This window comes from Melozone crissalis, unplaced genomic scaffold (assembly GCF_028551555.1).
Source record: "Melozone crissalis strain CALT ecotype California unplaced genomic scaffold, PUWL_Pcris_2 ptg000099l_1, whole genome shotgun sequence".
Classification (NCBI taxonomy): Eukaryota; Metazoa; Chordata; class Aves; order Passeriformes; family Passerellidae; genus Melozone; species Melozone crissalis.
The window spans coordinates 1,289,820-1,303,350 of record NW_026535876.1 but is presented as its reverse complement, the minus strand read 5'-3'; the positions used below and the strand labels follow the sequence as shown (position 1 = coordinate 1,303,350).

General features: G+C 50.4%; 1 pseudogene; it reads left to right on the top strand.

Moving 5' to 3' along the window:
* Positions 1 to 245: 245 nt before the first annotated feature.
* Positions 246 to 6,994, top strand: LOC128947370 (protein ecdysoneless homolog; annotated as a pseudogene).
* The last annotated feature ends 6,537 nt before the right edge of the window (positions 6,995 to 13,531 follow it).

Here is a 13,531-nt window from a genome sequence, read left to right as displayed (position 1 = left end):
CGGGCCGTCCCGGGGCCCTGCTCGGTGCTGGGGGCAGCGCGGGCGGCAGGCCCGGGAGCGGGGCCGGGGGATCACGACCGGGACCGCGCTGGGGCTCGGGGCCGCGCCGGGCACCGGGGCAGCGGCGGCCACTCACGGCTGCAGCGGTTTCCGCGCGTATCGCGATATCACCCTCAGCGCCGCCGCCCCGCCGCCGCCATCGCGCCGCTCCTGCCCGGGGGCGGAGCGCTTTGGGCCCCGGCGGGATGGAGGCGCTGCGGCGGCCGGCGCTGCCCGAGGACGCGGTGCGCTCCCGCCTGTTCGCGGCGGCGGCGGGCCCGGGCGGCGAGGCGCTGCTGCGGCGCTGCGTTGAGCTGGCCCTGGTGCGCTTGGCCCCGCTCCTGGCCGCCTGCGTGTGGCAGCGGCAGCCGTTCCGCCTGCGCTACGTGCCGGGCCGCGGTGAGCCGGGAGCGGGCCGGGAGGCGCGGCGGGAGGAGCGCCCGGAGCGGAGGGACTGGGAGGGGCACCCGGCGGCCGGGAACCGGGAGCCAGTGAGGGGGAACCGGCGGCCGGGAACCGGGAGAGTGTGAGGGGGATCCGGGAGCGTGTGAGGGAAAAGCGGGGGGGTAGAAGGGGAAGCCGGCGCCCGGAATCGAGTAGCCTGTGAGGGGGAACCCGGGAGCGTGTTAAGGGAATCAGGCGGCCAGGAACCGGGAGTGTGAGGGGAAACCGGAGGGGTGTGAGGGGAACCCGGCGGCCGGAATCGAGGAGCGTCTGAGAGGGAACCGGGGGGGAGATCGTTTGAAGGGGATCCGGCGGCCGGGAACCGGGAGCTTGTGAGGAGGAGGCGGGAGAGTGTGAAGGACACCTGGCGGCCGAGAACCTGGATCTTTTGAGGAAAATCTGGCGGCAGGGAACCGGCAGCGTGTGAGGGGGAGTTGAGCCCTGTGAGGACGACCCGGTGGCCGGGAACTGAGGGCGTGTGAGGGGAAACCGGGATAGTTTGACGGCAATCTGGCGGCCGGGAACCGGGAGAGTTTGAGGGGCACCCGGCGGTTGAGAACCGGGATCTTTTGAGGAGACTCCGGCAGCCGGGAACAGGCAGTGTGTGAGGACAACTGGGCCGTGTGAGGGGGTCTCGGGGGCCAGAAACCAGGAGCGTGTGAGGGGGACCCGGCGGCTTCCCCGACTCTCGGTGTCACAGCACGGGTTAGCCCGGTGAGGCATCTGGTGCCACCTCCCTGGTGCAGCGGGGCCATCCCCGAGCACAGGACACAAGATTGTGTCAGCAGGGTCTGGGATATCCGCAGTGAGGGAGACTCCGCAGCCCGTGTGGACAATCTGTTGCTGGGCACGGCGTTGCTGAGCCGCCTCTCCTGTCTGTGCCCGGTGCAGGCGAGATCCCGGCGCACTTGGGCGGCACCGCGGTGTTCGGGGATAAGGTGGAGGATGAGTGGTTCATTGTGTAGCTGCTGCGGGAGATGAGCAGGGAGTTCGCGGGGCTGGCAGCCAGGTAAGGTGGGTGCTGCTGAGCTGCTTTAGTGGGAGGGCTGCCAAGGGGCAGTGCCTGTGCTCTGAAGGTCCTGTCTTAGCATTGCCCATCCTTGGAGGTGTTTCCCCATCCCAGACACGTTGGAAGTGTCCAAGGGCAGGTTGGATGGGGCTTGGAGCAGCCTGGGCTAGTGGAAGGTGTGCCTGGCTGTGGCAAGGGTGTTGGAAGGAGGTGTTGATCTTTAAGGTCCCTTCTAACCTAAGCCTTTCTATGAGTTTATGAATATTAAAAAAACCCCAGCAGACATGGATTCAGAAGTGTCCCTGAGGGTAGGGAATGCTCAGGGCTGGAGTGTTGCTGTTTCTGTAAGGACACAGGCTTTGTCTGGTCCAGGTGAAATAATGAGCAGACACCTTCACACGAATATGGATGGCTGCTAATGGAATGAATTAAAATGGACATAATTTATTTGGTCATTAGCAAAAAATTGTTTAATTATTTTCCCCTACTCCAAGATTCTTACAAGGGCTGGAACAGAAGACCAAAATAGATTGCAAGTGAGTACCTGGACTGTCAGGCTCATACTTTCCTTTTGTTTGAGGGAACAGACAGAGTGAGGGAGTTGAGAAGGTTGCATTCAGGGCTTTTCTTAGCATCAGGAACCAGCAGAGGTCGCATGTGATACCTGAAATGCTGCTTTTTAGTTCCTGTGATGTTCTGAAGCAGTTAGGATATCCTGGTTCTCCTAAAGCACTTCTCTAGTTGAAAAGAAACGTGGTTTTTTTGTTGTTAAGGAAACAAGATGTATTTGATGAAACGTGTTGCAGTTCAAATGGGGATTTTCCAGAATATTAAGGATTTTTCCTAATGTATTTAGAATGACAAAGGTTTATATTTACTTGGGGATTTCAGTTTGGAACAAACATTGTATAGCCTGAAAAGCAATTTATCAGAAAAATCTTTCTATGATGTATTTTGAATGCAGTCTCAGGCACTGCCTGTAATATGGGTGCCTCCAAAGGCACTCTGGTGACGTGGAGGGAGTTTGCTGGCTGTCCCCAGCCCAGTCGCGCTGCAGGGAGTGTTTGTTTCTGCTGTGGCTGTTGCAGGTGACTTTCACTCGGTGTTTATATGCACAGCTGGTGCAGCAGCAGTTTGTTCCAGACAGACGCAGTGGATACACCCTGCCCGCCCCAGCTCATCCTCAGTACGGAGCCTGCGAGCTGGGCATGAAGCTGGTAATGATTGCTGGGGCATTTTGGCCTTGGCTCATGCATGCCCAGGGAATGGGTCCTTGTCTGGAGGTTGCCTGCTTGTCCAGAGAAATGTGAGCAAAGTCTGTCACACCTTGAGAACCTCTTGTTGTTGCATCTTTTATCTGCAGGCTCATGGCTTTGAAATGTTGTGCTCCAAGAGCAGTAAAGTGGCTCCTGATGCCAAGAGAAACGTGTTAAGCGGTCCTCTGTGGGAGAGATTCCTCAGGAGCTTGAAGGAGAAGGATTATTTCAAGGTCTGTGAGTATTTCAGAGTCTGTGGCTTTTAAACATTCCAGGGAAAATACATTTTAACCCTTGAACTTGTGTGAGGAGCTTGAACCCTTATCTCTGTGTGAAATGAAGTAATGTGTTTAAAGGGGACACGTGCAGGTTGTTCCCCTTTGAAAGTAATTTATTTTGGAAATTAAAAAGGAAAAAGCAAGATGTGGGGATTGATTAATTCATCTAAAGCAAGGGGAGAAATACACTTGAGTGAAGAAAACCCCCATATGTGATTGTGTGAGGTGTGACTGATTTCACTGGTTTACATTTCATTTCCACCCCTCTGGAATTCAATATTCTTCAAGATCCATACATAACACCATCGACCTATCTGGGCCCATGCAAGTGTAATTTTTATGTGTGTGTGGTTTTTGTCACTTCTGGGGGTTTTGGTGAGGTTCTGTGGGTTTTTTTGTTTCTTTTTTTAAGATGCCTTTGACTACTTTTTTGATGTTAATAAATGGGACATAAATTGACTACTTGTTTAAAGGTTATAAAATTGGACATCTTTATTGAGATTCTTAGGTTAATATCCTTTAATATACTTTAAATAGAGGAATGCCCCTTGGCTATATTGAGTTCCAAGTGTAGATGGCCAAGAGGTTTTAGTGGTTTTGGGTCTCTCAGCATTTCTGTGTGACCAACAGTTACCCTTAGGAAGCCTGACTGTGAGGAGGAAGGGGAGGGAGAATTGTTTGGGTTCATGCCTGTGACTTGCATTCAATAGGGAGAAATGGAAGGATCAGCCAAGTACCTGGAACTGTTGCACATGGCAGAAGATCACTTCCAGCAATCTGTTGCAGTGCCAGAAAGGTGAGAGCTACTTGAAATTCATGAGTGTCATATACCCTACAAATCCTGTAAGTGACCTTTGAAATGCTTGTTACAAACACCTGAACCCTTTTCTCCACTGCACATTGAACATGGGAGCTGTGGCCAGGACATACAAGTACAAATTCCTCTGGAATGCTCCACTGGGAGAAGTTCTGGCTTGAGTAACTCTTTTATCTTGGTTTTGTGAAATGCTGAGCTCTTCCAAGTGGATTCCAAGTGGTGACTGCAAAGCAATTTTTGCATGGTTGACTGTAGAAAGTGTAGAAAAGTTTCATTGAAAAGCAGTCCCAGTGAATAATGAATACAGGGTAATCTGTCTCCTTTTCTCAAGGAGCTGGCTGTGGATTTCTCTGGATGATCAAATCCAAAAAATAAATCACTGCAGAAATATCTGAGGCTTTGCCAGTCCATAATATCTTGACTGTTATTTTCTTCAGTTTCCAGTCTGTGCTGCTTGGGATCAGGTAATCTTAATATTTACCAAGGCAAATTGAATGTGAAGGAAAGGAGCCATGACCAATGGGCTTTGGAGCCATCAGCTGGGAATTGCAGGGACTGACTGTGTCCTGTTTTGGCCAGTGCTCTGTGTAGTGCTCTGGTACTTCCCCAGATTCATTTCCCTTTTTGATGTGCTTGCACAGAAGGAAAATGGAAGAATTCAAGTGAAAACCTGAATGCAGAGCATGTGATCCCATTGAATCCATTTCAGTAAATTGATTACTTCTAGCTGTGATGAAGTGAGCCCAGGTGATGAAATCCTGACACTACTACAGATAACCCCCATTGATGTGAAGGAATTTGAGAAATAAGCTTGTCTTCCTGCAGGGGATGGTGAGCTGGATGGGGGAATTATTCCTATTACAGATGATTATTTGTGGGGGGAGAGGGGCAATGCTGACAACTGTGAAGGGAGAGCAAATCCAGCCTTCCTTAAGACTAAACACTGGGTTGGCTCTCCCAGTTTAGAGTAAGGCTTTCTTCCTCCACTGAGTGGCCAAAGGCTTCTCAGTGACTAGAATGGTCTCTCTTTAGTTTGAGCTCTGCAAAGCAGAGTTTTTAAGTAGTGACGAGAAATCTGCACTCAGTTCTTCTCAGCCTCTCTCTGGCTTTGCTGTGTGTGACCCAGGACCAGCACAAGAGCTGAACTGCAGAACTGAGCTGCAGGATGGTTGCAGTCCTGTCAGTCAGCTGGTTGGGGCCTGTGAGCCAGCAGGCTTGTGCAGAGTAACGGATGTGTGCTGTGTTCTTTCAGATGACAGCTGGCTGGATATTACACCAGGTGCTCTGGATCAGATGCTGAAGGGGACAAGAAATGAGTCCCTTCCTTCCCCAAATGAGGAGGAGCAAAACTATGACTTGGAAACAGTTGCTGAGAGCATGAAGGCTTTTGTGTCCAAAGTCTCCATGCAGGAAGGAGCAGAAATGCCATGGTAGTAGCCCCTGAAGTTTGGCTCTGGTGTGGAATGTTGCACTGTGCTGCAGCCCTGTGCTTGGTTCTGTGATGCAGAGAATCAGAGTTTGAAGGTGCTGTGCTGAGCAGGGCCTGAAGCAAAGCCAGAGCAGTGAACCTGTGCTTGCTTTAAATCAGCTTGGTGCCACTCTGGCACTGGTGCAGGTTCAAGTGCTGCAAGCTGAGCTGCTCTCTGTCCTTCAGTTGGATTTTGTGGTCTTCACAATTTTTCTCTTTTTATGCCAAGTATTCGTCCACTCACTGTTGGATGTCTAATGCACACAGGCTTCAAACTTCTGAGGCCTTTTAAATTCAAATGTCCCAACTTCAGTCCTGGCTTGCGAGAAATCAATATGGCTTGTGCCTGTGTCAGGCTTAGGCAAGCATAGAAGCTTCATTTCTTTAAAAATAATTTTAGATTTCAGGTCACCTGATGAATCCCATGTTACCTTTGATGTGGATTCTTTTACAAAAGCCCTGGACAGAATTTTAGGTGAGATTGCTTCTTTCTTTGAAACAAATGCCAGCACTGATTTCTTTGCTGTTGTACTTTGACACAACATCATGTGCAGGGGCAGACTCGGAGGAGCTGGATTGTGATGATCTAGATGAAGAGGAGGAGTTTGGTTTCTCAGCTGAGGATGATGAAGAGCTGGATGCTGGGAATGGAAGGCAGGAGCAGAAGGTGTCTCCTGAGGAGCTCGTGGGCAGTGTCAAGGCGTACATGAAGGAGATGGAGCGTGAGCTGGCACAGAGCAACGTTGGGAAAAGTTTCAGCAGCCACAAGAGAGGGGTGAGTGTGCCTTGAGCTCTGATTTGCAGCAGTAATTTCCAAGCAGGAAATGTGCTGCAAGTGGCCATTCTGAGTAATGGGATTGGAACCTTCCCACGTGCAAGCAAAATGTGCTGGACCTGCACCATCATACATTTTTTATAAACTGAAACTTAGCTAAGCTTGGAATTTGCCCATCTTTTCCAAGGCTTAGTTTTTGTTTCCCCATCTTTTCCCTGTTTTTAGTAGTAGGGCAAGAAGCTGCAGCTTCACTTGTAAGGTCCTGTAGTAGTTTTCTCCCATAGGAAGCTGAGCCAGGGCTCAGCAACACTTTGTGTCCCTCTCTTGAAACCTAATCTGGGTAATGGACAGTGGTGATTTTCAGCTGGCATGAGCATTTGGTGTCTGAATTCCTATCTGTCAGGACTCAGGAGTGTACTGGACTCTTTTGGCTGCAGAATTGCTGTTTCTTTTCTCCTGTGGTTTGCCCTTTTTTTTCCCCCCTTAAATCTGCTCGTGCAATTTGATAAAGCTTTCTCTTTGTACTGTCTGCAGGCAAGTTCTGTTGGAGCAGCCCCATGTGAGAGTGCTGGCCCTGATTGTGGAGCTGAGGCTGCTGAGCTGGCAGCCCTGGCTGTGGATATGAACCTGGTGGCAAAGCTGCTCGAGTCCCGCAGTGCCCAGGCTGGCCTGGCAGGACCCAGCTGGAACATTTACAGAGCCTGGGGGTGAATTTACCTGAGAGCACAGAGCTCACTGGCAGCTGAGCAAGGCAGGGAGAGCCTTGGCACAAGACATGGCTGCTGGGGAGATGGAGCACAGACACACGAGCAGGATGTGGGAGAAGAGGCCAAAGGTTTGAATTTGGAGCATTCTGTTCATTTTTGTGTCACTTCAGCAGAGTGAATTTACCTGCAGAAGCTTCTGTTTGCACACTGTCTTGGGTGGAAATGAGATTTTCCTAATGTTAGCACATTTTCAGAAATCTGGGAAATGATGTTGAATGCATGACTCAATTGAGGTTTTGTTTTATTACAACACCTCTCTCCCATTTTTCATTCAGTGATCCAATTTGCCACATTTCTAAAACGTCCTTTTATCCATTGCTGAGTGGGGTCAATATCTGGGGAGCAGTTCTTGTTCTGAAAATGCTGCTGCCTTCAGGGGCAGGTGGGGAAATACCACATTGCAGGAAGAGTAATTGGACCAAATGTGTAAATATTGGCCAGCAGTATTTTTTAAATTTATTTCAATCAAAACAGAAATACATCTTGACTACTGAATTTTTTGAAGGTATGCATAACTTCCTCAGTGCAGTATCAGTTCTTGGAGTGAAAGTATTTTTGTAATTGTTCATTTTCTGAATGAATTCCATTATTGCTGAATGTTGATATACAGCTACTGCTGGCATGATGTGAGCCCAGGCTGAGCAGTTTGGGGTTTTTTCAGTGAAAATGTGGCTGGAAGGCATGCAGCATGTTGCTTTCATGTGGAATGAAAAATCTATTTTAAATATGAGAACTTAGGTTTTCAACAAGTTAAATTTGATATAAAATACATAGAAATTCTTGATACACAGACAGCAACAGTGCAGTCCTGCTGGGTCCAAATCAGCTTCTTAATTTCTCTTTATTTCATTTTCATTCAGCAATTAATGAGTTGTCCTCCACTGTTGTTGTGTAATTTCCTTTGTCAGCAGTTCAGGGAGAGCACTGGCAGGTTGGACAGGGATTAGAGATGGACAGCAAGAGCTGGGAAGTGTGAAGAAGGTTCTGCTACATTTCAAGCAATTTGGACTGCTGAGAGGTGAGAGACTCAGACAAATCTGTGGTGGAAAAATGGGGTTAACAGAGGGTTTTTAATTGAGACAAGGCTAATGAGCAGTTAGTGGTGGAAAACAGAGGTACTTGAACCTTGCGAAGTGTTGGTGTTTGACCAGGGAAGGTAATTTACACTGAAAATTCATAAAATTCTCTACTGACGAGTAGTTAGATCAAGTTTAGATACTTTAAAAACATAATTGAGTTGAAGAACATGATCACATTGAACTGCTGTGTGGCCAGTGCTATAGAAAAGGTCCAAATAGATGGAAGGACTCCCTTAGTGCATGAGCAGAACTTTTAAGCTGAGGTTCAGAACAAAGCTGCTCTTTTGCAAACACTCCAGCTGCTGTTGCTGCTTGGATAATCTGACTTTTCCATCAGTGGGGCTGGGATTTCTCTGGGGCTCTGCTCATCCCAACTCTTTCCATTTGTTCAGCAGCTTCCCAGGGGAGCCCTGCAAGGCTCTGGGAGTGCTCCCAGGAGAGTTTGCCATGGAAGAAGCATTTCCATGCTGCCTCTTCCACTGCTTTGAGGTAACACACCAGGCATCTCCACTTTTAATTCTGAGAGTGTTTTTAGTGAAGGAAGCCTGATGGAATTAATTAGGGCAGACAAGTGGTGTGTGGTTCCCTTTCAATGGATTTCTGTCCAAGTGTATTCTGGAGTTGTTTAACTGGTTAATTTTCCCTTATAGTCTGTGTTTCAACTGGGGGAATCCCCATTCACCTGCAATGTTGAGGGAATCAATGGAAAGGAACCCTGCCTTGGCCGTTATTTCAGGGCTATCAATGGATGGGGAATCCCCATTTTCTTGCTGAAATAGATCAGGGAACACCCTTTATGATGGGATTTATGGGTTTGAAATGAGAGCAAACAATTTTCAATTTTCATCCTCTAAGTTTAAAATGACAAGGAATCTTTATTATCCCTTATTTTTTAGAGTTTAAGTTGGTAGAAATCCCCACTGATTGCATAATTTGATGGATTGATATTGCAGGGCAAAAAAAAAGGCTGGAAAAAAAAGGTGGCACTGAAGAGCAAGCAAAAAATAGTGGAAAAAAATTTTGCAGAAAATAGTGGGAAATGAAGGTCGGAAAAAGGTGGCAAAAAAGGGCAGTATAAAAAATGAGAGGGAAAAAATTGGCAAAAAAGTGGGGAAAAAAGGCATCAAAAAAAGGGGGGAGAAAGGACTGAAAAAGTAGGAAGAATTAGCACAAATAATGGGGGGAAAAAAAGGGCAGCAGGAAAAGGTGGGACGAGTCAATAAATGGAGATGGCATAATGGTGAAAAGGTGGCATTTAGGAAGCAGGAAAGCTCTAGAAAGGTGAGGAGAAAAGGGTGCGAAACATGAGAGGAAAAAGGATGGGAAATATGAGGGGAAAAGAGCAGGAGCCCCAGAGACACCCCCAGAGCTCAGGCCCCCCTCCCCAATCCCACAGACACCCTCAGGTACCCCCAAGAGAGCCCCTGCAAACCCCACAGACACCTGGGCCTGGATTCCTGCAGGAACACTCGGGAACAACTGGGCTCCTTGCAGCGGGATGGAAACAACGGCCAGGGCTGGGAATGTGTGCCCACTGTGCTGCCAGGCTGGGAATCAGCTGGGTGGGGCCATGCCATGGCAAAGGCTCCTGAACAAGTGCCAGGTCTGTGGGCTGCAGCTGGAGCTGAGAAGCAAAGGGATTAGTCCAGGCAGGAGAACATCCCCTCATGGGGTACTGCTGCAAAGTGGGCATGTTTGGAACAGAGCCTCTCCTTCAGCAGGCCAATGCTGCCAGATGGAAATTGCCAAGGGCACGAGGCTGGGCAGTGAAGAGCAGAGCTGCTGTGAAGGGAAAGCTCAGTTCATTCAGAGAGATCACACAGGTCCCTTGAGCACTGTTACAGGTAGGAAACAGAAAATGAGAGATTTCCAGGAAAGCCTTTGTAGTTTGGTGGGGAAAAGGAGTCGTGATACCCAGTGGCTGCAGGGATGGTGATCCAAATGAGTTCTGAGCAGATTTCCTTTATTTTTTCAATTGGAGAGGGTTATTAACCTTAGCTGCTGTTGCAAGGCCAAACAGTTTTGGAATCTCTTCTAGTTTCATCTAGCTGTCCTCCATGCTGCATACTCACAGCAGCCATATTTAACTGTCATATGATGTGTGAATTTGCTTGTGTCCCTATCCCAAATGTCATCCTTCCTGGGTTTTCAGCTTCTTTTTATGTGCTAGTAAATCTTCTGCGTACCTCTGCAGTATTTCCATGGGTAAACCCACTGAAGAGCACAAGCTAAAGGATGCTACCTCCAGCTGAGCACAGGGAGCAGTGGGAAAGGATGTTCTATCAGCATTTTCTGTCCCTGTGCTGATACTGTTCTCCCTGGGAGGGAGCTGGGAAATCCCTATTTCTGCTGCTGTGCTCTTCCTGATGTGTGTCACAGCTGATGCCAACCCCATTTTCCCAGTGTAATGATGATTCTGGACATGTCTGAGTGTACCTGCTGGCCTTGGAAATGCCACTGATGGTTATTAAGGAGAAGGCAAGTCCCACCATTTCTGTGTGGGAACGGAAATGTGTGGCCGTCCCTCAGTGCAGCTCTTTTGGTGACAGCGGTGGGTGGCCATTCCTGGTGCAGTTCTGTTATCATTTTTTCTTATACCATTCTATTTTATTCCTTTGACACTTCCCACCCTTTGCCATTCCTCACTTCTTACCCAGCACTGCCCCAATGGTGCCTGGGTGCAGCTCTTTGAGAGAACAGGGCCCGTCCCAACAGGCGGCTGCTGCAGCCAGGGCAGGGGCAGGGCAAAGCACATCACAGCGCTGGTGGTGCTTGGAGACTGTTGGCTTTTGGAGTTCAGGCAGATCAAATGAATCTCAGTTGTCAGAGATTTCCACCACCTGCTACTGCTCCCTTCTTTTCCTAGATTTGACAGCTCTTCCTTTCTTCCTACAGAGCTGGAAAGCAAAATGCCTGCCTGCCCCATGGCCATGCCCACCACCTTGTCCCTCTTTCTCTTCCCTTTACTTGATGCCACTTCCTCCCTGCTCCTCCTCTCTCTGCCAGCTCCAGGAAAGCCATTTCCCCCACTGGCACCAGCTGCCTCCTGTCCCTCGCTCCCATTTTGCCCACTCTGAACTCCTGGAGCCGCCTGCCCGCGGAGCCGCAGCCGCCATGGGGCCGGGTAATGGTGCAGGGAATGCTGGCAGGGATTCTTGGGCTGGGCTGGGCCAGGCCAGGTGCCCGGGGCCAGCAAAAGCACTCTGAGCCTCTGCTGCTGCCCCTGGGCAGGCAACAGAACACAGCAGGAAAGGCTCGGGGCTCTCAAGAGAGGCAGCCAGAGATCTCTCACCCATCATGGGCATTGGAAACCTGGCGTGGGGCCATTAATTTCCATTGAATGTATTATGAAAGAAATCACAACAAGAGAGTGAGTAGGCTGCCAAATCCTAAAAATGCACCTTCTCCACACTGTTCTCTCCTTCCTGGGCTTCACTTTATCCACAATTCCCTCCCTCTCTCCTCCCCACACAGTGACACAGAGGGATGGGGGTTACAGTCACATCATGTCACTGCATCCCCCTCAGGGAGACAAATCTGTCTTGCTCTGTTGTCATCACGGGGGTTCCATACTGTTGTCTCCTTATCGCAGATGTTTCACACTTTCTTGGTGTTTTCTCCTGGGTAGCTCCTCAGAGCACTGACTCTTCATTCTTCACAAAGTGGCCAACTGACTCCAGTTCCCTTCCCAACCTGCCAGCCCACTCTTTCATAGCACTCTTCTTCTCATTGGTTACAGCTGTGGCCTGTTAAAATCAGGCCTATTCCTAATATTTGCTAATTGCCCCATCTGCAACTCCTTAGGGGTAAGATTACTTTCTGGACCATCTTTATTTTCTTATATTCTATCCCCCTACACTGCTCCAGCCTGGGATTCCTCCCACAGGAGGACAGTCAGATCCTTTGTGACAGTGTCCTGGTTCAGGGCAAATTTGGGCTCCTCTAGGAAAGCAGATTCATTTGGCTCCTCCCTGCAACCAATCTGGGAGAAAATACCTCCTTGGAGAAAAGTGGAAAAAAACTATTTATTAAACAATAAAACCCCTTGCTGCTCCAAAAGAGATGACAAACTGAGAAAGTCCTCCTCCAGGTTGCAGTTCAGCTCACTGAGTCTCCCATCAGTCCCTCTGGTGCTGGAAATGTTGTGCCCCAGGCCCAGCCCGGCAGGCCCCAGGTGTGAGCTGCTGGTGCTCTTCTGGGTGTTCAGTCCAGAGCAGGTTCAAACAGGTCCGAAAAAAGGGGAAAAGGAAAAAAAAACAGAGTCCAGGGAACTTCTTTGCCTCAGCTAGCTCAACTAACTAAAAGCCAAGGAGAGCTCGATCCTGTTGTCTGTCCATCTGCAGACAACACAGTCCAGGAGCAGGAATGTGGAGGAGTGAGAGCAGTGTCTGAAAACAAAATGCGTGCTTCTTCTCTCCCCTCTTCACTCTCTGGAAGACGTCTTAAAGAGGCAAAACTTATTATTCAGCATAAACAGAAGAAGACGATTTGGGCTAAAAGCATCATATAGTCAACTTGGACAGACAGACAGACCATTCCCCACAGTCAGGTGCCTGATGCCAATAGTGGGATTCCTCCTCAGCATGTGTCAGCGGTTCTTCCTCCTCTTCCAAAGACAGTTCACAAGTGCCATATTCAGACCAGTTGGTGATGATTTCCAAGAGGCCAGGAAGATTTGGATTTCCCATTGGAGCTTATTGTGTCATGAGGGCAATGCACTCACTGCAGGCAGCGTCGGTGGCAGGATGGATTGCAGAGACTTTTCCTTTGCAGCCCCAGCCCAGTGCTGGCACTGGGGATGAAGAGGCACTGAGGTGACCCTGAGAGGAAGTGCAAGGCACAGGGCGCAGCTGAGGAAGGACAGCGCTGTGCTGGGCTCAGAGGTGAAGCTGGCACTGCCCAGTGTGCAGAAGACACTTTCTGCAGCCCCTGTTAAAGGGAAGCTTGGGCCTTGCTGCAGAGATACGGCCGCTCATTGGAGCAGTTGTCACTCCTCAATCTCTTGTCAGCCAGGTACACGCACTGGGAACTGCCGAGGACAGGAAGCCTGCAGGGAGGAGCAGAGGCAGCGCTGGCTGCCAGGGGAAGCCCTTGTGCCCCTGTGCCCCCAGGCCCTGCCCGGCTCCCCGGCACTCACCGGGAGCTGTAGCTGCTGCCGTCCCCCCAGTGCAGGCGCTCGCCCCGTCTGCGCAGCCCGAGCCAGTAACCGAAATTCCCACAGAGGCGGGAGAGCAGATCCTGCCCAGGAGAGAGGAGTGGGAGCTGCCCCGGCCCCTCGGGGGGACACGTGCCCGGGGCTCCCCCCGCACGCCGGGGCTCCTTCCCTGCAAGGCCCCGGCCCAGGGCTGCAGCCCCGGCCCTGCGAGCACCGAGCCCGGCCCAGGAGCGCCCCCAGGCTGCCCTCAGCCACCCCACAGCGCCCGCAGCCCCTCACTCACCATGGCCTCCTCATCCTTGGCAATGGCCAGGGAGGCCCCGAGCTCGGAGCACCGTTCCTGACCCTGCTCCCACGTGCTGAAATCCCGTGAGAAGTAGTAGCAGACCCCCTTGTACCCAACCCAGCCATGGGGACAGCCCAGAAGAGACGGCAGAGTCACAG